General features: G+C 37.8%; 1 protein-coding gene and 1 pseudogene across 1 annotated transcript in view; both read left to right on the forward strand.

Moving 5' to 3' along the window:
• The window catches only part of thrab (thyroid hormone receptor alpha b), a 329,532-nt gene that overhangs the window by 68,816 nt on the left and 239,346 nt on the right, over positions 1 to 21,370 (forward strand). The window lies entirely within an intron of this gene.
• On the forward strand, positions 6,390 to 6,507 carry LOC129407949 (5S ribosomal RNA; annotated as a pseudogene).

The raw sequence follows: 21,370 nt of genomic DNA on the forward strand, positions 1-21,370 counted from the left end.
CGACTTCAGTCTGAACGGTCAGGTCACATTCATCCCACCTACACACTCACAAATGTAAACAAATGTTCTTCTAGTCATACGAAAATTGTGTCTAAACTCCGTGCGAGTGAAGCGTCGAAGCACAACGTAATCCCACCACTCTTGGCTGCGATTCTGCACCCGCACGTTTCTTTTCTATGGACGTCGCTGCCGCTGCCCCACAAAACGCCACGGCCAAAAACCTTGTCCTTCTCCTTCTCAATCTCCTCCTTAAAACAAGTAAGTTGTTCATGTTCTGGCTCCGGTACGAGAGGAACTTTAAAATCTCCAGGTGCTCAAAGCTCACGATGACGTTTAGGCAACTTCCGTAAACACTGAGATCGCTCGCTGCGGTTGACGTCATCATGTCCTCCAACGTGCATGCAGGACACTTTTGGGGCGTTTAAAGTTCACACTGGAGATCACATTCAAGTCGCATTTAATGGGAAATGTGAATGACCTCAGATTTAACAAAAAAATCCAAATTGAGCATTAAGCCCTGCAGTATGAACGTAGCCTTAGAGCAGTTTTGCGATATATAAACATAAGCACATCATAATCCCACCACTCTTGGCTGCGATTCTGCACCCGCACGTTTCTTTTCTATGGACATTGCTGCCACTGCCTCACAAAAACCTCGTCCTTCTCCTTCTCAATCTCCTCCTTAAAACAAGTAAGTTGTTCATGTTCTGGCTCTGGTACGAGAGGAACTTTAAAATCTCCAGGTGCTCAATGCTGCGTCCGTGTTCGTTCGCTCATGTGACGACGTCGTGTCCTCCAGTGCTCAGACACTTTTGAATCCGTGTATCATTCGTTCATTCGTTTTTCAATATAAAACCAAAAATAAGAAAATGAAAAAACAACAGTTTTCTTCGTTATTTGTCTCCAAAACCAAAATGAAAAAAACGGATAATGATTCGTTTTTTCAGTTTTCGATTTTGTGTTTAAATGAAGAATGGAAAAAACGGATAACGGCCGTTTCCCGTTTACGTGACTTCCGTGACTGCGATGCCGAACTTTTGCACCTCGTACGGACTGAACCAGGACTGATCCAGGTCCGAGACCAGAGCGGGATCAGAGCGGAACTGAGACCGAGACCAGCAGGTCCGAGCGGTTCCGTGTCATCGTCTCCGCGCTGGTTCCGTGCGGGGAAAGTGAGAATGTTCTGTGGACTACAGGTCCGGACGGGCTGCTCCAGAACCGCGGCTGGTTCCGAGGTGGTGCAAAGCATCCAACTGACGCTTTCACACCAACGAAAACGAACCGAACTAAGAGCTTTTGGTTCAAATGGACCAGGTCCGGGATCAGACCGGGACCAGAGCGGGCCTGAGACAGAGACAAGACCGAGACAAGACCGAGACCAGATTGGAGGATTGGACCCCGCGGAGGCTCAGAGTCAAAGCTTGGAGTCCGCCCCAGTCCTGCTCTAGTCCCGGTCTGGTCCCGCTCTGGTCCCGCTCTGGTCCCGGTCTGGTCTCGGACCTGGATCAGTCCTAGTTCAGTCCGTACCCGGTGCAAAAGTTCGGCATCGCAGTCACGGAAGTCACGTAAACGGGAAACGGCCGTTATCCGTTTTTTCCATTCTTCATTTAAACACAAAATCGAAAACTGAAAAAAACGAATCGTTATCCGTTTTTTCATTTTGGTTTTGGAGACAAATAGCGAAGAAAACTGTTTGTTTTTTGGTTTTCTTATTTTGGTTTTATATTGAAAAACGAAATGAACGATGAATGATACACGGATTCTTTTGGGGCGTTTAAAGTTCACACTGGAGATCACACAAGTCGCATTTAATTGGAAATGTGAATGACCTCGCAAAAAAAATCAGTTTTAACGAAAAAATCCAAATTGAGCATTAAGCCCTGCAGTCGGAACGTAGCCTTTTAATTTAGCTGTGCCCATCTGTATTCATTCATATTGTCCTACACCATGCATTAGTGTTGTCAGATCAGTTACATAAGGAGAAAGACTCACCATGACGATGCCCCCGGACTGCTCGGCTGTGCACATGCTCATGATCGGAGCCATGCCAATGGTGGTGCCCTGGAAGTACACCCCACTGAGGAGACACACAGGTGACACACACAACAATGTAAGATATCAGGGGAAATTCTACAGGACTGTGAGGAAATAATAAAACAATATAACGGTTACAGAATTACTGTGACGTTATAAAGTACTTATGACTGGGCTTTATCAATAATACGGATATTAAATTCATACCAAGTGTCCTTATGGAAAAAATCATTATCACAATTATTCTGGTCAATACTGAAATCACGATTATTTAAACAATTATTTTTTAGTTACACAATGAATTTATTCAGCATTTCTCTCTCTCAAAAAAAACAAAACAAAAACACTTAATCATTGATAATTTATGCAAAACTTCCAAATTGAAAATAAATACAGGCAGTTTTGCGATGTATAAATCATAAAATGAATAAATGTATCCAAAATAAACTACATATCCAGCTCTTCTACAATCACTATATTTAAAAAAAACTAACTAAATATACAAAAAATATCCCAAAATGAACTTTGTTAAGCTTTATCGTTTGAATTCGACTCTATGAAGTTGGAGGTTGACACACAAATCGAAATCGTGATCAAAATGAAGTTAATTGCACAGCCTTAATGTGTCCAATTTTAGGATTAAACAACCTCAATAATGTCTGTTTTGCTTGGGCACGGTTCTAAAGCCCGAGTGTGAGAGCACCCTTAGTTTTAATTTTGGGAAATTGATTGACATAAATGAAAAACATATGACATATAAAAAGGAAATAGAAAAACAAATCCGATTGATTCAGGTATGGTCATGTAAACATACTCTACTCTTTTAAATATGCCAGACAAGCATGAGTAGCAAACAAGAGTATGACTTTTTGGACAAATCTGGATAATTTGTATAAACATTTTTATTTTTTCCAGTAGACACACTTCATAATGACATGACCATCACTGCTATCAGTTAAATATAGGCCCATACTTCAAGTCTTTTTTAATACCTGATGAGCTGTGCGTTGTCGTGCGGTTTCAGAGGCAGGAGTTTGACTTTTCTCCAATCTAAAAACTCGTGCAGGGTGGTGAACGGGTCCTGGGTGATGGGGCATTTATCCACGTCGCTCCAAACCTCCAGCCCGACAAGAGCCACACGGATGTTCAGAGCCCGGTAGAACTGCGGAGACAGGAGTTTAAAATAGTTAAGAAAATGTACAAAAAAATAAATACACAAAGAGCAAAAACAACGTGTGAAAATGTGGAAGCTGTATTTTTGAAAAGAAAGAAAAAGTATTTGTAAACAGAGACAAGTAACATATAAGAAAAAACTGGCTCTGTTGTTACCTTGTCGACGTAGTTGGCGATCTCAGCCAGCCTCTGTTTGACCCTCTCCACGTCTTTGCCTTGTTTCTGAAACTGAGATTAGAAGGTAAAGATAAGAGAGAAGCTAAGCCAGATGTTTAAGCGTGAATCACTAAACATAAAAAAAGAAAATGACAAAAAGAAAAAAAAAGAAAAATCAGATCTACGTATCAGTTAAAATTGTTGAGTCTACACATTGCAACATTAAATAAATAAAAAATAATAATGTACAGAAAAATATGGGATGTATCTTGTATATCCAGTTTTACACAAAATATCTCCCAGTTGTGTTTTGTTTTTTTTCACATGTTTAACAAACAAATCCTGCATCTTTAGAATCATTTGGATAATTTCAGCCCTGAAATTGCCTCTGTCTACTAAACAGAAGGTAAAAGGTGGCTGTTAACTTGAAAACTACTGTGTCATGACATCACAAAGTGGAACAAACTAAGGCTGTGCAACTAATTAAAATTTTGATTGTGATTCCGATTTGTGTGTTAAATGATCTCCAAACTCGTATAATCGATTTGAAACGATAGAGCTTAACATTTGTTTAGATTATTTTGGGATGTTTTTTAATATAAATATAGTATATTTATTTTATTTTTTAATACAGAGATTGTAGACCTGCTGGATATATAGTTTTTTTTTGATTCATTTATGTTTTTCTATGCCTTATTTCATGTTCAAAGTGTATTTTATTCATTTTATGTTTAATACATCACAAAACTGCTCTAAGGCTACGTTCAGACTGCAGGGCTTAATGCTCAATTCTGAAATCTAGTTGTTGTTTTTTTTTGCGAGGTTGTTCACATTTCCAATTAAATGTGACTTGTATGTGATCTCCAGTGTGAATTTTAAACACCCCAAAAGTGTCTCGCATGAGCACTGGAGAACACAACGGCGTCACACACAGCGAACGTGCTCAGTGTTTACGGAAGTCACCTAAACACAGATGTGAGCACTGAGCACCTGGTGATTTTAAAGTTCCTGTCATAAGTTTGTTTTAAGGAGGAGACTGAGAAGGAGAAGGACGAGGTTTTTAGTCATGGCGTTTTGTGGGGCAGCGGCAGCAACGTCCGGAGAAAGGAACGTGTGGGTGCGGAGTCGCAGCCAGGAGTGGTGGGATTGTTATGTGCTTCACTGCTTCACTCACACGGAGTTCAGACACAATTTTCATATGACAAGAAGAACGTTTGTGTACATTTGCGAGTGTGTAGGTGGGATGAATGTGACCTGACCGTTCAGACTGAAGTCACATGTATCAGTTTTAGGAGCACATATCCAAGTGGCCTGGGTCGCATTTGAAAACTAGAAAAGCACTCAGAGAGCGCAGACCTCCGCCAAGGACTACCCCCATTTTTTATATAAATTGCGATAAAATCAGTCCTCTGGATCAGATCCGGATCAGCCTTTGGAATATGAAAGAGGATCCCATTGTCCATCCCCTGAGTCAAATTTCATGGGGTTTGGTCAATAATTAACCGAGATATTGAGAAACAAAATTTTTGGCCCCATTTACCACAATGTTAACTAAAATTTCAAAGTGATCCAGAATCCAGGATTTCTTCCGGATCACCCCCAAAATGAAATCAGTTCTTCCTTTTCACATTTCCAACAAATCCTGAAAATTTCATCAAAATCGGTCCATAACTTTTTGAGTTATGTTGCTAACAGACAAACAAACAAACAAACAAACAAACGCCGGGAAAAACATAACCTCCTTGGCAGAGGTAAAAATCGGATCTGTTTTGTCATTAAAAGATCAGATACAGGTCGCATAGGGGCGAAAAAAAAATCAGATTTGGGTCACTTCAGGCTGCAGTCTGAACGTAGACATAGATACATATTTGTAGTCTATATTTATTTTCAATTTGAAAGTTTTGCGTCAATTATCAGTAACAACGTGTTTATTTTTTGAGAGAGAAAATGCTGAATAAATGCCATTGTGTAACTAAAAAAATAATCGTTTGAATAATTGGGATTTCAATATTGATCAAAATAATCGTGATAATGACTTTTTCCATAACCGAGTAGCCCTAGAAAAGAGCACATGAGCTCTGGGGATGTAGATAAACTAGTAATAAACGATTACTCAAACATGTGTGAATGAAACAAAACACAACTCCGGGTCTGTTTTTGATGAAGAAACTAAATTCTACCTCAACTTAACCCTCACAAGAGTCAATTTTGTGCAATATAAGACCTTTGAGTTTTTATTTTAATGCCAGGTTTCTGTATCTCAAACCCACACCTAAAAGAAATCGAATCATATACAGCCCCAGCCTTTAGAAGTACAAGCAAAAGCATCTCTACCTTTAAACCCCAAGCTATACCTTCAAAAAGGGAAAGTGCAGTGTAGTGTATGTTTTATGGTCAGCAGATATCGGTATCTTTAGGCTGTGGTAAGTTCAAATGTTCAAAGTCTTTTCATGGAGGTGTACGTTGCCGTGGAGATAACCCCAAAACCTGGAAGATGTTCGCTTTGAGGACGGCTTAAAGGGGAGACACTGGGCTCGTCTACGTGTGTGCCTATTTAGGATCTGCTGGCTGGGAAAGTCAGATAGGAACAACTTCAAAAGACAGTCCATGTGAAATTCTAATGGTTTTACAGTACGTGTTTAGCCTATAAGATGCTGATAAAGATATTCCTGGCATTAAATACATGGGTGATATGCAAATAAATGATGATCTGCAATTGCTATTAAAGGGCTCATATATTACACTATTTTCTTATCATTGTTGTAATTATAATGTTGTGTTTTGTTTCATTCACACGTGTTCCTCTCTCAAACAGAAAACACAAACTCCATAAATGTTCACTGGAATTTCCAATCTCTACTAAACAAAAAGTAAAAGGCAGCTGTTAACTTAAAAGTTACCACTATACGACATCACAAGGTGAACAGAGCATTTTGAGCTTTGGAGAAGCAGACAGATTAATATTAAAAGGTTGCTCAAACATGTGTGAGTGCAAGAAAACACAGTTCCGGGTATGTAACAACATTCTGTGTGGCCATACCGGCTTGTCAAAGTCTGATCCCGTTAGATCTCAGAAGCTAAGCAGGGCTGGGCCTGGTCAGTACTTGGATGGGAGACCACTGGGAAAATCAGGTTCCACAAGGGGGCGCCAGTCATAAAAAAACTGTTGTTGTGTCCTTAGACAAGGCACTTCACCCTCATTGTCTAGTATGAAAGTGGTGTGTGTGTGTGAGTGATGGTGGTGGTCGAAGGGGCCGATGCCGCAGATTGGCAGCCTTGCTTCCGTCAGTCTGCCCCAGGGCAACTGTGGCTACAGCAGTATTTACCACCACCGGGTATGGAGTGAATGAATAATGCTCTGTAAAGTGTCTTTGAGTGTTCAAAAAAGCGCTGTATAAAACTGATGCATCGTTCTAACATAGTTTCTAAACTGAACATCCAAGAAACTTTTTAAAAGGTGCAGCTTTTCTGATAACGGGTCCGCCAACCTCCTTGTCTCCATGGAGATATTATTGAGTGCGTATACATGCACATCAGTATCCCGTTTATTAGCCATACCCCGGTTATGTCAGTATTCGGGTTACTGCGTATACATGCGCACTGAGAAACCGGGACACTCATATCCGCGTATACATGATCAAATGGAGTATCCCGGTTTCTTGACATAATCTTACAAATGCGCAGGCACAAAAATTAACTTAAATCAATTTCATAAACCAGGAAAAATACAAACCGTGAGCTCCTTTAGCATAAGAAGCTAAGGAGCTACGAGATCTCCCACAATCCACTGTGCAGATTCTTCATTAAAATCTTCTGCATAAATAAACTCAACTTTACAACATATAAACCATAAACACTATAGACACATCAGCCCGTTTGATCATATAATTCAGCTGTGATCACATTTGTTTACGTTTTACAGAAACAAAACTTAAGACTGTTTGGCTTTTTAGCATAAACTGTTAGCGGCGATAAAAACAACTCGCTCCTTGCGCCGCTGATGCGATCAGTTTCTTTTGGACTAAATGACACGACTCTGTGGATTATGTGTGTTATTTCTGTGACAGAAGAGAGGCGCTAATGATGGTAAGTGTGTTCCGTGCGTATAGAGTATAGGAGATAGTTCATGTTTTAGCTTTTCAGCGTCACACGAGTGCAGGTCGTACGAGTGCAGATTGTACGTGTGCAGGTTTAGCGCAGCTCTTTTATTTTACAGTCATTTCACTCGTTTGGTCACTTTATTTATGTTGGTCAATTTATTTATGTGACTACTGTTGTGGTGAAAGGCTGGAAAGTGTCTTTTGGACGCATGCGCACTCAACTTTATGTTGCAGTAACCGGGATACTGCGTATATACATGCCACAAGTAACCCAGTTACTATCGGAATAAACCAGCTACAGTAACCCGGTTTCTAATAACCGGGATACTGCCATAACCGGGTTACTGAAACCAGGGTACTGCGTTTACATGCACCATCAAGAAACCGGGATACTCAAAAAACCTGATCATAACCGGGTTATTGATGTGCATGTATACGCACTCATTGATTTTAGTAAAATGTGTAAGCACAGCCAGAATTAATACATAAGACGCACTGTCGATTTTTCAGAAAATGAAAGGATTTTAAGTGCGCCTTATACTGTGCCAGTATCTTTTATTATATCAGAGAGTCAGTCATTGTACAGCTGCAATGTTCATGAGAAGAACAAAAGCAAAATCTGTTGTAAAATTTACTGAAACCTTTCACCCTGCACATAAGTACTTAGTTTTTTTAGACTATTAGCTAAACTCCTGCATGTTTATGTTTGTGTATTGCTGTTATAAGCTATTAACGATTTAGGTAATTTAAAGTTTACATTTAAAGCTATAATTCTGTAATACCATATTTTACACTGTGTTTTTTGTAGTAAGACCGTTACTAGGTCCTAAACGTACTGTATTTAAGTATATGAACAAAAATTATACATGTAAATATAGTTAAAATGCTAGTTTTCATAAGAGTAATAGTTAAAAGGTGCACTACATGACATCTTTTTAGAGGGTTCGCCACCTGCTTGTCTCTATTTATGAAAAAAATCTGATACGAATAGATAATACAGTTGTTATCTCCACTAAAATGACCTTAAACTGTATCAGAACAAGCTGTAAAAATTCATTCAGACCTTATACCTTGCACGAACATATAAGTATTTTGTTTTTACCTCTCTGTTGTCGGCGACGATGATGAGCTCCACGTACTTGGTGGTGGTCTGGGCATGGCGTTTGTTCTGAAGAAGAAGAAGACAAGATTCAAGTGTGATGAAGGTGAAAGTACAAGAGCCCGTAGAGGACACACTTCAATGTCCCTCTGGGAAAAACACAGGAGAAACTTAGCTGTGTAAAACCACTCAGAGCAGGTGAGGCGCTCGGCTGTGAGGGAGAGAATCAGCACAAAACAATCAAATACAATTCAGACAAGTGGAAAAGACAAGGTTAGACATGGTGCTCTTGTGTGGTACATTCGAAATAAAACCTTCATAGAGAGGGATCCGTCCAATCAGATTTGTTTATTTCAGTTACACGTGTCTAACAAAGCAGCTCATTGGTCACGTATAATTTAGAGTTCAGTACTACGCTCATTGATTCTGCATCTTTGAAAAATGTTTTTTTCTTTCTTTCTTCTTTTCCTCGTAAGCCGTCGTATTTGTTTTGATCCACTTAGACCGTGAGTGTCCCTGATTGGCTAATCCACCTGTCAATCATGCCAACCTCAAGACTCACATCTCTGTAAAGTCTTAAAGAAGTGCATCTGGATCCCAGCCAACGCTTGTTCATTACTGGTAGTCAAAAAAAAAAATAAAATAAAAATAAAATAAAATATATATATATATATATATATATATATATATATATATATATATATATATATATATATATATATATATATATATATATATATATATATATATATATATATATAGGTAGGTAAAGTTCCAAGTTCTTCACATTTTCATATTTTTATATATAGCATTTCACATAAAAACAAACATAAAAGTAAGTACTGATTATTGATTTCTTTACGCCTTATTTCTTACTATTTGAACCATGTCAACCATCATCTTCATATGACTTGTATGACTTGAATAAATAAGGTATAACTAGTTTGACTCACTCAGATATTAAAATAGTAAAAGTAACTTGTCTAATTTAAAGGTGCATTGTGTGTAAATTTTCTGGTGTAGGGTTTGTCTTTTCTTCATGAAGATGTTATTGCTTTTTCTGGAATGTTTCCCAGTACGGTGTTAAACCTTTCTATCTTCATGGAGACCAAAACAGATCAAGTTACAGGTCAGATCTGTGGAGAGGCGACTCTGCTCTGCTTAAACACACAGGAGTGTGGCTAATAGTGTAAAATATATAGTGCAAGTAAATGCAGGTTGGACATTACATCACAAATACAGTATATTTTACTTTTACACATTTTTTTTACTCTTCCTTTAAATCTAAGCAGGACAGATTTGATGTTTCTACTACCTCGTATATATTTCTTAGCTGTACAAACACAAGTATTTTTGCTGAACTGTCTGTAAGTAGATCATAAAAGATGTTATAGCTACAACACAAATCAAGGCTCGAGCTGTTGAACTGTGTTTTCAGACTGAAAACAATTATTTTTCACAATAATGTCAGTGTTTGCTTTTACTGGAAAAATCTTTAGAGCAGGAGTCACCAAACTTTTTTTCTCTGGGGGGCCACGTTATCGCTCCTGACTGTGACGGAGGTCGGGGTCGGGTCGGTCGTGTAACAGAATTGTATGACTCTGCAGATTATATTCTTAGAAAACCGCCACACTTTGTTTACATATCAGACAAACTGCACGGTCGTTACACTGAACAAAAAATAATCAGTCGTCCACTGTTCTTCGAAAACTCTGCACTCTCTGTCAAGTTTTCACTTACTTGTCACTGTTTGATCACGAGCTTGTCAGGTGATGAAAATTCGGCAGCAAATGTAAATATGTAATGTAATTATTTAAACATAAACATAAATATTTCATATAAATATCATTTTTTAATTGAAAAAATCAACAAAATACAAGATGCAGACATGTTATAATTTGCCGAAAAGAAATCTAAAAATGTAGGCCATGACAAGTTTTGAAGATTGCCTCATAGTTCAAGTTGGCAGAGGGGCCGTCAAAGAGGCGTGGAGGGCCAGAGTCAGCCCATGGGCCTGAGTTTGATGGCCCCTGCTTTAGAGTGTGTGCGGTTTTGTGACCTTGGTTTGTTTTTTGTTTGTATGTATGAGGTAGTAGGGTTCTAAAAAGTATAGAAAATCAGATACTAATCAATAATAAAACTAGTATAGAAAGTAGATACTTATTTGAGCAACTTTCGATACTAAAAAAAGTCACGTTCACAGAGTAGAAATGAAGCTTTCCTGAAACTTTAGAATAATTTTGAGCTGTACCAGAACAAGTATAAGAGCACAAAGACGAGTATACACCCACACTGAAAACCTGAACATCCAAAGTAATTAAATAGATTAAGTTGTGTATAGTCAAAGTTTTAGAAATAGTCCAACTAACTTAATTTATCAAGTTGCTGTAACATGTTCTTCTTTTTGACTAATTTTAACTTATATTTTTAATTAAAAGGTTGTATGGAGGATTTTTTTTTGTTTCAAGTTGTCAATGATAGATTATAGAGATGCAGTAGCCTTGTAATTATGATGACCAAAAAAAAGAGAATAAAAATTCATCAACTCTGGACGTGGTGGGGCTAAACATTTGCCAATAGATAACGACACTGCCTCGTTATCTGTGAGCTGACAGGCTGTCAATCAATCTCCCTACGTTTCTAGCGTAACTGACTTGCCTGCGCGCCGCCGGTACGTGGTTTACGTACGACTGTCACGCAGTCCACAGACGCAAGACGCACAGACGCTGTTTACTCCACCAACGCAACAGTTCTTAGCGGCTTTTTTGACCTATATCTTCCTCGCAGTTCGCACAAAGTTTGTTGCAATGGCGACAAGAATCCAGGAGCAGTTAGCCACAAAAGAAAGTCCGTTTTTGAGGTCGCTGAAAGAAGAAGACAAGGGGAAAAGCAGCGAAGCCAAACTAAGGTGATTCTTGAAGATTCATTCCAGCGATGGCGCGACTGAAGCAGACGCAGGGTCTAAAGACTGACGCAATTACTCCTGGACAGGAAAACTTCTGCTTATTATGAAAACGTACTTTTTTTCCAAGAGTTAGACAAACATTTTTCAGGACACGAAAGCGATATCCTATGTCTGAAAACGTAATTTTCAATGCAAAGAAAGAGTCCGCTTGCTGCTGCGTGTTGTAGCTAGTTCATTCGCACTGAATCTCCGCGCAACCTTCTCTGCACCCCTTTCCTGCTCCTGTCCCCGCTGCCCGATCCGCTCTTCTCCCTGCTCCTCACTTCTCGTCCGCGAACGAAATGTCCGCACACCCGCTCCCCCCGCTCCTCACTTCTCCGTCTTGCCTAACCAACACTGTAGTTAGTTGTTTACAAGTCATGTGCAGCTCACCGGCTGTAAACAAACCTGTTTCTGGTGTAAGGAGGAGGAGGGAGGAGGCGTTTCTACGTAGGAGCTGTAGGGGAGGGGGGGTGGTTTCACGCATGCGCATTTGAAAAAGGACAAACAGTCGCTGGATTTCTCGTTCCTTGGAAAATCCTCTATACAACCTTTAAAGGTATAGTTGTGGGTATAAGTAAGCATAGATGAGGTACAACTTAGCAGAGTGAAGTATTTAAACACTGAGAATGATAAAATCCTGTTATTTCTATTGCTTCAAATATGGTGATTTAAACATAAACTTAATTTATTTGCAATACAATTTCAAATCGCTTCACCAAATAAGTGAACCTATTCCAGTGGTTTAAAAACTCCCAAACTGAAGTCACGATGAATGAAAATAATTGAGTTGCTTTAACAGAAAACTATGAGTCATGTTAATTATATTGCAAATTTTCGAGTTGAGCTAAATGAGCATTTTTAATTCAGATGTTATTGGAAAAAGTAGCAAGTCATCCAGCCTTTAAATTTCTGGAAGATTGTGACTTTTAAGTTCGCCAACTTAAAATAACTGAGGTAATCGATTGCCTACATTTTTTTGAGTTCAGGTAAATTATTTGGGTTTACAGTACGTGGTCCATTATCCAACCTACCTGGATCACTGAGGAATTACACAAAAATAAGACCACATGAGAATATAAAAGAAAGTACTAGGGTTTAATGTTGAAAATCACATTCTACTGTCTAAATAAAGAGTGTTTTCATTATCATTGTGGTGTTGGAATCAGTATTGAGTGTCTGGTCTATTCCTGAGTATGGAAATCACACTGCAAAAACCAAAATTAGTTAAGATGACTTGAATTAAGAAAGTTTTGTCATGATTTGAGAAAATTTCACTTGACATGTAAAATGATCTGCCAGTGGAACAAGACTTTTTAATCCGTGGATCATTTGTTCATTCATTTTTCAACATAAAACCAAAAATAAGAAAACGAAAAAACAACAATTTTCTTCATTATTTGTTAATGAAGATATAAAGGCCGAGTGTGAGAGCACCCTTAGTCATTATTCATTATTTCTTCATTATTTATTTCATTATTATAAAAAGAATAACGATTAATTTTTTCAGTTTTCGATTTTGTGTTTTTTGTGTTTAAATGAATAATGGAAAAAAAAAGGATATCGGATCCTGTTTCCCGTTTCTGTGACTTCCGTGACTACAATGCCGGACATTTGTGCCGCATACGGACTGAACCAGGACTGAATCAGGACTAAAACAGGACTAAACCGTTTTCAGTCCTGGTCTGGTCCCAGTCTCAGTCTTGGTCCCAGTCCTGGTCTGGTCCTGGTCCCGGTCTCAGTCCCGGTCTGGTCCTGGTCTCAGTCACGGTCTGGTCCTGGTCTGGTCTCGGCCTCAATCCTGGTCTGGTCCCAGACTCAGTCCTTGTCTGGTCTCAGTCTAAGTCCTGGTCTGGTCCCAGTCTGGTTCGGGACCTGGTTTAGTCCTGGTTCAGTCCTGATTCAGTCCGGCATCGCAGTTTAAGTCACGGAAACGGGAACGGTGTTATCCGTTTTTTCCATTTTTCATTTAAACACAAAATCTAAAACTGAAAAAAAAAACAAATCATTATCCTTTTTTTCATTTTGGTTTTGGAGACAAATAATGAAGAAAACGTTTTTTCGTTTTCTTATTTTTGGTTTTATTTTGAAAAACGAATGAACGAATGATACACAGATTCTTTTTGTACGTAAAATAAGAAAATACATCTTGCCACGCTTAAAATAAGAAAAACAACAACTTTTTGCACTGAAAATAAGAAACAAAATCTAATGTTGCTTGAATTAAGAAAAACACACTCAGTAATTGGTTGATAATTTTACTTGTGAAGCTGAATCGACTCAAATAAAGTAAAATATTCTTAATTTAAGTCATTTTATTTTAACTAGATTTTGTTTTTTTCCAGTACAAGTTTGAAATTCTAGTGACACTGTGAAAGTTTCCTGAATTCAGACTTCCCTCCGAGCTATTCTCCCTTTCTACCCCCTTCTCGCCCTCTTCCTCCTCCTCCTCCTCCTCCTCCTCCTCTCAACCCTCTGTCAAACCTGAGCCTCTTTATCCACTGTGCTGGCTCTGCACCTCTTATCTGCTCCCCCAAAGATAAGCAGAACTGACCCATAACTGTGAGTGTGTGTGTCCGTGTGTGTGTGTGTGTGTGTGTGTGTGTGTGTGTGTGTGTGTGTGTGTGTGTGTGTGTGTGCGGCCCATATAAACCCTGCTGGTAGGAGGCCAGTGGACATTACACAGACATGCTTTTTTAATTGAGTGATGAGTTGGGGAAGCTAACCCAGAGCAGTCGCCCGTGTAACTGTGAGGTTTGGATTTCAGTTCATCAGTTCATGTTATTGTTGCGCCCTTGAGCAAGACATTTACTTCACAAACTTTGCCTGTATAAATGTGTGAGTGCATTTACGTGTTAAGATACTGACGATACTGAAGAGGATAGGTTCTAAAAAGTATAGAAAACCAGAAGATAGGTTCTAAAAAAGTAAAGAAGATCAGAAGATAGGTTCTAAAAAGTAAAGAAGATCAGAAGATTGGTTCTAAAAAGTATAGAAAACCAGAAGATAGGATCTAAAAAGTAAAGAAGATCAGAAGATAGGTTCTAAAAAGTAAAGAAGATCAGAAGATTGGTTCTAAAAAGTATAGAAAACAGAAGATAGGTTCTAAAAAGTAAAGAAGATCAGAAGACAGATTCTAAAAAGTATAGATCAAAGAAGATTCTAAAAAGTTAAAAGAAGATAGATCTAAAAAGTAAAAGAAGATATCAGAAGATAGGTTTCTAAAAAGTAAGAAGATCAGAAGATTGGTTCTAAAAAGTATAGAAAACCAGAAGATAGGATCTAAAAAGTAAGAAGATCAGAAGATAGGTTCTAAAAAGTAAAGAAGATCAGAAGATTGGTTCTAAAAAGTATAGAAAACCAGAAGATAGGATCTAAAAAGTAAAGAAGATCAGAAGACAGATTCTAAAAAGTATAGAAAGACAGATTCTAAAAAGTATAGAAAACCAGAAGATAGGATCTAAAAAGTAAAGAAGATCAGAAGATAGGTTCTAAAAAGTAAAGAAGATCAGAAGATTGGTTCTAAAAAGTATAGAAAACCAGAAGATAGGTTCTAAAAAGTAAAGAAGATCAGAAGACAGATTCTAAAAAGTATAGATCAGAAGACAGATTCTAAAAAGTATAGAAAACAGAAGATAGGATCTAAAAGTAAAGAAGATAAAAAGAAGATCAGAAGATTGGTTCTAAAAAGTAAGATCAGAAATCTAAAAAGTATAGAAAATCAGAAGAAGGTTCTAAAAAGTAAAAAATCAAAAAATAACTAAAGAAAGTCAAAAAGATAGTTCTAAAAAGTAGAAGATAGAAATCAAAAGAAGAAATAGAAGATACTGAAGAAGATTCAAAGATAAAAAGTAGAAGATAGAAGAAGAAGATTCTAAAAAGTAAGATCAGAAGATAGGTTCTAAAAAGTAAAGAAGATCAGAAGATAGGTTCTAAAAAGTAAAGAAGATCAGAAGATAGGTTCTAAAAAGTAAAGAAGATCAGAAGATAGATCTAAAAAGTAAAGAAGATCAGAAGATAGGTTCTAAAAAGTAAAGAAGATCAGAAGATTGGTTCTAAAAAGTATAGATCAGAAGACAGATTCTAAAAAGTATAGAAAATCAGAAGATAGGTTCTAAAAAGTGTAGAAAATCAAAAGATACTAACAAAGATAGGTTCTAACAAGTATAGAAAATCAGAAGATACTGAAGAAGATATGTTCTAAAAAGCATAGAAGATAAGAAGATAGGTTCTAAAAAGTATAGAAGATCAGAAGATAGGTTCTTAAAAGTATAAATCAGAAGATTGGTTCTAAAAAGTATAGCTCAGAAGACAGATTCTAAAAAGTGTAGAAAATCAAAAGATACTAACGAAGATAGGTTCTAACAAGTATAGAAAATCAGAAGATACTGAAGAAGATAGGTTCTAAAAAGTATAGAAGATCAGAAGATAGGTTCTAAAAAGTATAAAGATCAGAAGATTGGTTCTAAAAATATAGATCAGAAGACAGATCCTAAAAAGTATAGAAAATCAGAAGATAGGTTCTAAAAAGTGTAGAAAATCAAAAGATGCTGAAGAAGATAGGTTCTGAAAAGTATAGAAGATAAGAAGATAGGTTCCAAAAAATATAGAAAATCAGAAGATACTGAAGAAGACAATAAAAGAATATGACTATAACTGACTTTTTAAAGGTGAACTATGTAACTTTTCTGTTGGAAAGTACACCATCTGTCTTTTCTTCTTGCAAATATTGGCTTTGACTGTTCCTTAGTATGGCATTAAACTTATTTATCGTGCGTGGTTTTCAATCACAACTTTGCGAGTAATAAACACAACTTCAACTTTGATAAAATCACGGGTTAATGTCGGGTCTCTAAAAATGGACCCGTGTGTTTTTAACGAGGAAACAACATTATAACATGCTTTGAAGCTCACACGACTCAATTTCGCAACCATCTCCCGAAATCATCGTGAATTGAAATGCCATTTGCTGGTCTTCATTTCATAAAACCCCAAAATAGAAAGAGAAAAATGTTGTATTACGGGTAATTTACATCGCAATCAGAAGCTGCCCTCCAGCAAAACCATATAATACACAACTTCTCATTGACATTTCTGATTTTTTCCCAAGTAATAAAGCGACCACACTCGCCAGTCTAGTTGAAAATGACACGAATATACCTTTTCCCATATAACAATGTTTCACGGTTAAATTAAATTATATATTGAGATGCCCAAGGACTGTTTTCAGATTCAATTTCTGTTTATTTCAAGTCTTGGCTGTTACTTTCATTGTTATTGTGAGACCTTTTGTACTGAGACACAGACACAAATACAATAAAGACACTCATTGAGGTTAGTGCTATAACCATAAACAAGAACAAAATGGTCTCTCGCATTATACAGTTTCATAATAGACCGGGAGACATTGTAAACAGCCGCCATTGTTTCAAACTGAATACATTATGTCGACTTCTGTTTCGAAAGTGCATAAAATTTTGACTTAAAAGCAGTGGGTAAATTAGCAAATCAAGCGTTCTTTTGTGAAATAACACACACAAGCTACATTTGGTTTCAGCCGAGTATAATTTAAAATAATTATGTGTAATTAGGGTGAGGGAGGTAATGGTCTGACATTTAATTGTGGTATTACCCTGTGACAGTTTGGAGGGAACGTATTCCAAAAAAGTTATGATCATCCATTTGGCTGTTTAATTTGTTTTTAAGATGCAAAAATAAAAAAAAACACATGTCATGGTTTTCTTTTTGTTTAATTTCGTCTTGTTTTAGTTCTGTTTAAGTGTTTGTTAAAGGGGCGCTGTGTAACTTTTTGGCTGGGGGTCCGTCACCTGCTTGTTTCAGTGGATATATGTCATTGCACTGCCTGGAATGTTCCGCAGTGTGACTTTAAACAGCTTTACCTTACATTTATTCAATTACAGGTGGTTTTATAGCTTAAAAATACTTAGAAAAACAGGCGTTCAGACTGTGAGGGTGTCGCCTCTCCACAGATCTGAGCTGTAACTTGGTCTGGTTTGGTTTCCATGATTATATCCCTACACCATGGAGATGCAACTGGCCCTATGGGTAATCCTCAAAAGTTGTCATGAACAATTTTTTTTAACTTACTTTTTGGCAAATAATAACACATCTGAATCTTGTATTTTTGTTGATTTTTTCAATTAAAAATGAGATTTATACGAAGCATTTATATTTATATTTAAATTATTATTTGACGTATTTACATTTGCAACCGAATTTTCGTCAAAGGACAAGATCGAGATCAAACAGTGAGAGTCAACGCAAGTGCAGAGTTCTGTAGTGCAGTTAAAGACAGAAAAATGGCTCGTGTTAAAGGTTGTATAGAGGATTTTTTTAAGGGAAGAGAACTACAGCGACAGTTCTTTTTCAAATGTTCCTCCTCCACAGCTCCCTCAGTAGAAACATCTCCTCCCGCCTCCTTACTCTAGAAATCACACGTTTACAGCCAGTGGGCGTTCGGAATTACAGTCGAAGTGACCGGTCTAGAAACAATTTAGCGACCGTCGTCTACTTGAGTCGCGCCATCGCTGGAAGGGATCTCCAAGAATCACCTCAGTTTGTCTTTGCTCCTTTTCCTCTTCTCTTCTTCTTTCAGCGATCTCGAAAACTGACTTTCTTTTCGCGGCGAACTGGTCCTGGATTCTCGTCCGCCGTCGCAACAAACTTTGTGCGAATTGCGATGAAGCTACAGTTTGAAAAAGTCTCTAAGAACCGCCGCATAAACCACGTAATCCCAGCGTGCCGCCGAGTCAGTTACACGAGAAATGTAAGGAATTTGATTGACGACCTAACAGCCAATAGAAAATGAGGTAGCCTTGTTTTCTATTGGCTGATGTTTATCTGGCCTCACTACATCCACATTTGATAGATTTTCATTCTTTTTTTTTTTTGGTCATATAATTACAAGGCTGCTGCGTCTCTGTAATGTTATTTTAACCAATCATTGACAATCTGAAACAAAACAAAAATCCTCCATACAACCTTTAAAGTACAAAAACTTGACAGTGAGTCCCGAGTTTTCAAAGAACAGTGGACGACCGATTATTTTTTTGTTCAGTGTGAGGACCGTGCAGTTTGTCTGATATGTAAAGAAAATATCAAGTTGCTCGCAGATATGAGATCAACTATAGAGACATTATTTATTTAAAATGTTATTATTTTATATTCTGCTTGTTCTGGATTCAGTGTTTAATCAAAATTATTATTAAATTAAAATTATTATTAAACATCAATTTTAATAAGAAAAGGTTTAATGAAGGTTTAAAGAAGAGAAAATACGCTGATGTTGTTGAAATTTAGCAATAAATGTTTAGTTTGGCCCACGACTTAGTCCCAGTTTTTCATTTCGACCCTGTGTGAACTGGAGTTTGACTCTCCTGGGTTACTACAGATTTCAGATTTGAGGAAGTGACTGATTGGTTGGCACAGTTTGATGAATGAAAACTAAAGTTCACTTCACTTGCTGTGCCTAGTTACATGAAAGAGGAATTTACTGAACACTACACTGAGGGATTACTTATAAACTCAGCTTTTGTCTGATTTTTCAAGCCAAACTGTTTCCTATTTTTTTTTCAAGTAAGGTTCACTTATTAGATTTTACAGTGAAGTACTCATCGTGTACTCCCAGATAGTATTTAAAACACTATTCAAAGTCCTATCAGATATTATTTGGCTAACTGAAAATGGTAATTATTCTGCTCACAATACAACTGTGTAAGAACTGAAATAAATGTGACGTTTTCAGAAGCCAAACTAAAGCTCCACTGTGTAACTTTACAGCCAAAAATAACTGAAATAAATTGACTCTTGCGAATTTTAAGACATATTCTAATGTTGTTACCTCATCAAAAACAGACCTGGAGTTATGTTTTGTTTCATTCACACATGTTTGAGTAACATTATTATTAGTCTGTCTACATCTCCAAAGCTCAAAATGCTCTGTTCCACCTTGTGATGTCATGAAGTGGTAGTTTTCAAGTGAACAGCGCACAGAGCACTTCTCTCTTTCTTTTTCTTTCGCTCCCTTTCTTCTCACCTCCTCCTCCCCCTTTTCTCCTCTCACCTTCTCTATCACCTGTTCCCATCAAACTGAATATGTCCCCTTCTCCTCTTCACCCTCTCATCTCTTCATCAGACTCACTCTCCTCCAGTTCCTCCTCTCTCTTTCTCCTTTTCCCTCCTCTCCCTCTCTCTTTCTCCTTCATCTCTCCTTCTCTCCCTCTCTCTCACTCTATAATCCCTCCCCTTTCTTTCTCTCTCTCTCTCTCCTCCCTCTCTCTGTCTTCTTTCTTTCCGCTCTCCTTCCCTTCTCTCTCCCTCTTCTTCATCTTTCTCTCTCTGTCTTCCCTTCTTTCTTCTCCTCCATCTCTCCTTCTTTCCCCATCTCTCGCCCCGGCGCCTATCCCCCCCCCTCCCTCTCTCTCTCTCTCTCTTCTATCTCTCTCTGTCCTCCAACCCTCTGTCTCTCTCTGTCTCTCTCTGTCTCTCTCTTTCTCCTCCATTCCTCTTTCTGTCTTCCTCTCTTTCTCTCTCTCTCTCTCTGTTCTCCATCCCTCTTCCTCTCCTCACCTCTGGGATTAAACATGTTTATCAATTATCACTCCATCTTGCTGGAGGCTCACAGCACGACTCGGCTAATTGAATGATTAAACAAAGGCGCGCCCCGGGGGACCGTGTGTGTGTGTGTGTGTGTCTGTGTGTGTGTGTGTGTGTGTGTGTCTGTGTGTGTGTGTGTGAGAGGGGGGGGTCTGTTTGCTGACATGATAAGACCCCTGGGCCCCTGGCGATGCTCCTGTCTGATATGTTGTTGTCTATTAAATGATGACACACACACACACACACACACACACAGAGCAGCATATGTTGGAGCCATGAGGGGCCAAGTGCTGCTGGTGCATCACTGGACAGATCCCAACTCCGACATGTGGGAGGAGAGAGCAGAGACATGTTTAAAGATAATAAAAAGTGAATGTTCTATATCAATCATTTATTCATGCACTGAAAAAAAAGTCACTGGATTTGCTTAATTATTATTTTTTTAAATCATATATTATGTTACATGTAATATAATTATGTTTAAGCTTTGAAACTTATTTGATCCCCTCTAGACAGATTTTTCTCAGAACATGAACGTCACTTTTTCATGTTGATGAAATTTGATCAAATCATGTTGAATACACAGATTTATCTTATTTGTATTTGTATTTATTTGATCTCTAGTAGTTGTGCTTATGCCACTTATTTTTTTCCACTTTTTTATGGTTTTATTATGTTATTACAATTACTTTAATATGCAACGTGAAATGTTCTTAAAGGGTTTTAAAGTAAAAGAAAACAAAAACTTTATTTTTTTTTTAGTTTTCCATAGTTCTGTATTGTTTTAAACAGAATCAAACACACAGAGAGCACAGGTGCAGCACAGGTGTAGAGACACACACTTTGGAGTTGGACAGTGTGAGGATTTATTCTAGTCTCTGTCTGTGGACACAGGAATAACACATGATCACATTCTGATGATCTGCTGTTGTACATGTTTAAATATGTGTGTAAAATCCCTCAGTTGTTCGGGTAGAATCCACAGCAAAGGAGAAATTCACTTTGGCAACTGGACAAAAGTTTATTTGGTCAAAGACGTTTCGCAGCTCATCCAAGCTGCTTCTTCAGTTCCACCAGCACCAGCATCACACCAGAACTGAAGAAGAAGCTTGGATGAACTGCGAGACATTCTACCAAATAAACTGTTGTCCAGCCAATAAACAGATTTTCTCTTTTGCCATGTTTAAATACTTAAAGCACTTATTACCCCCAAAGATTTGGGGAGGAGAATTCCCCAGGGAGGAGCTT

This window comes from Boleophthalmus pectinirostris, unplaced genomic scaffold (assembly GCF_026225935.1).
Source record: "Boleophthalmus pectinirostris isolate CB_2022bp ecotype Guang Dong unplaced genomic scaffold, ASM2622593v1 HiC_scaffold_14, whole genome shotgun sequence".
NCBI lineage: Eukaryota > Metazoa > Chordata > Actinopteri > Gobiiformes > Gobiidae > Boleophthalmus > Boleophthalmus pectinirostris.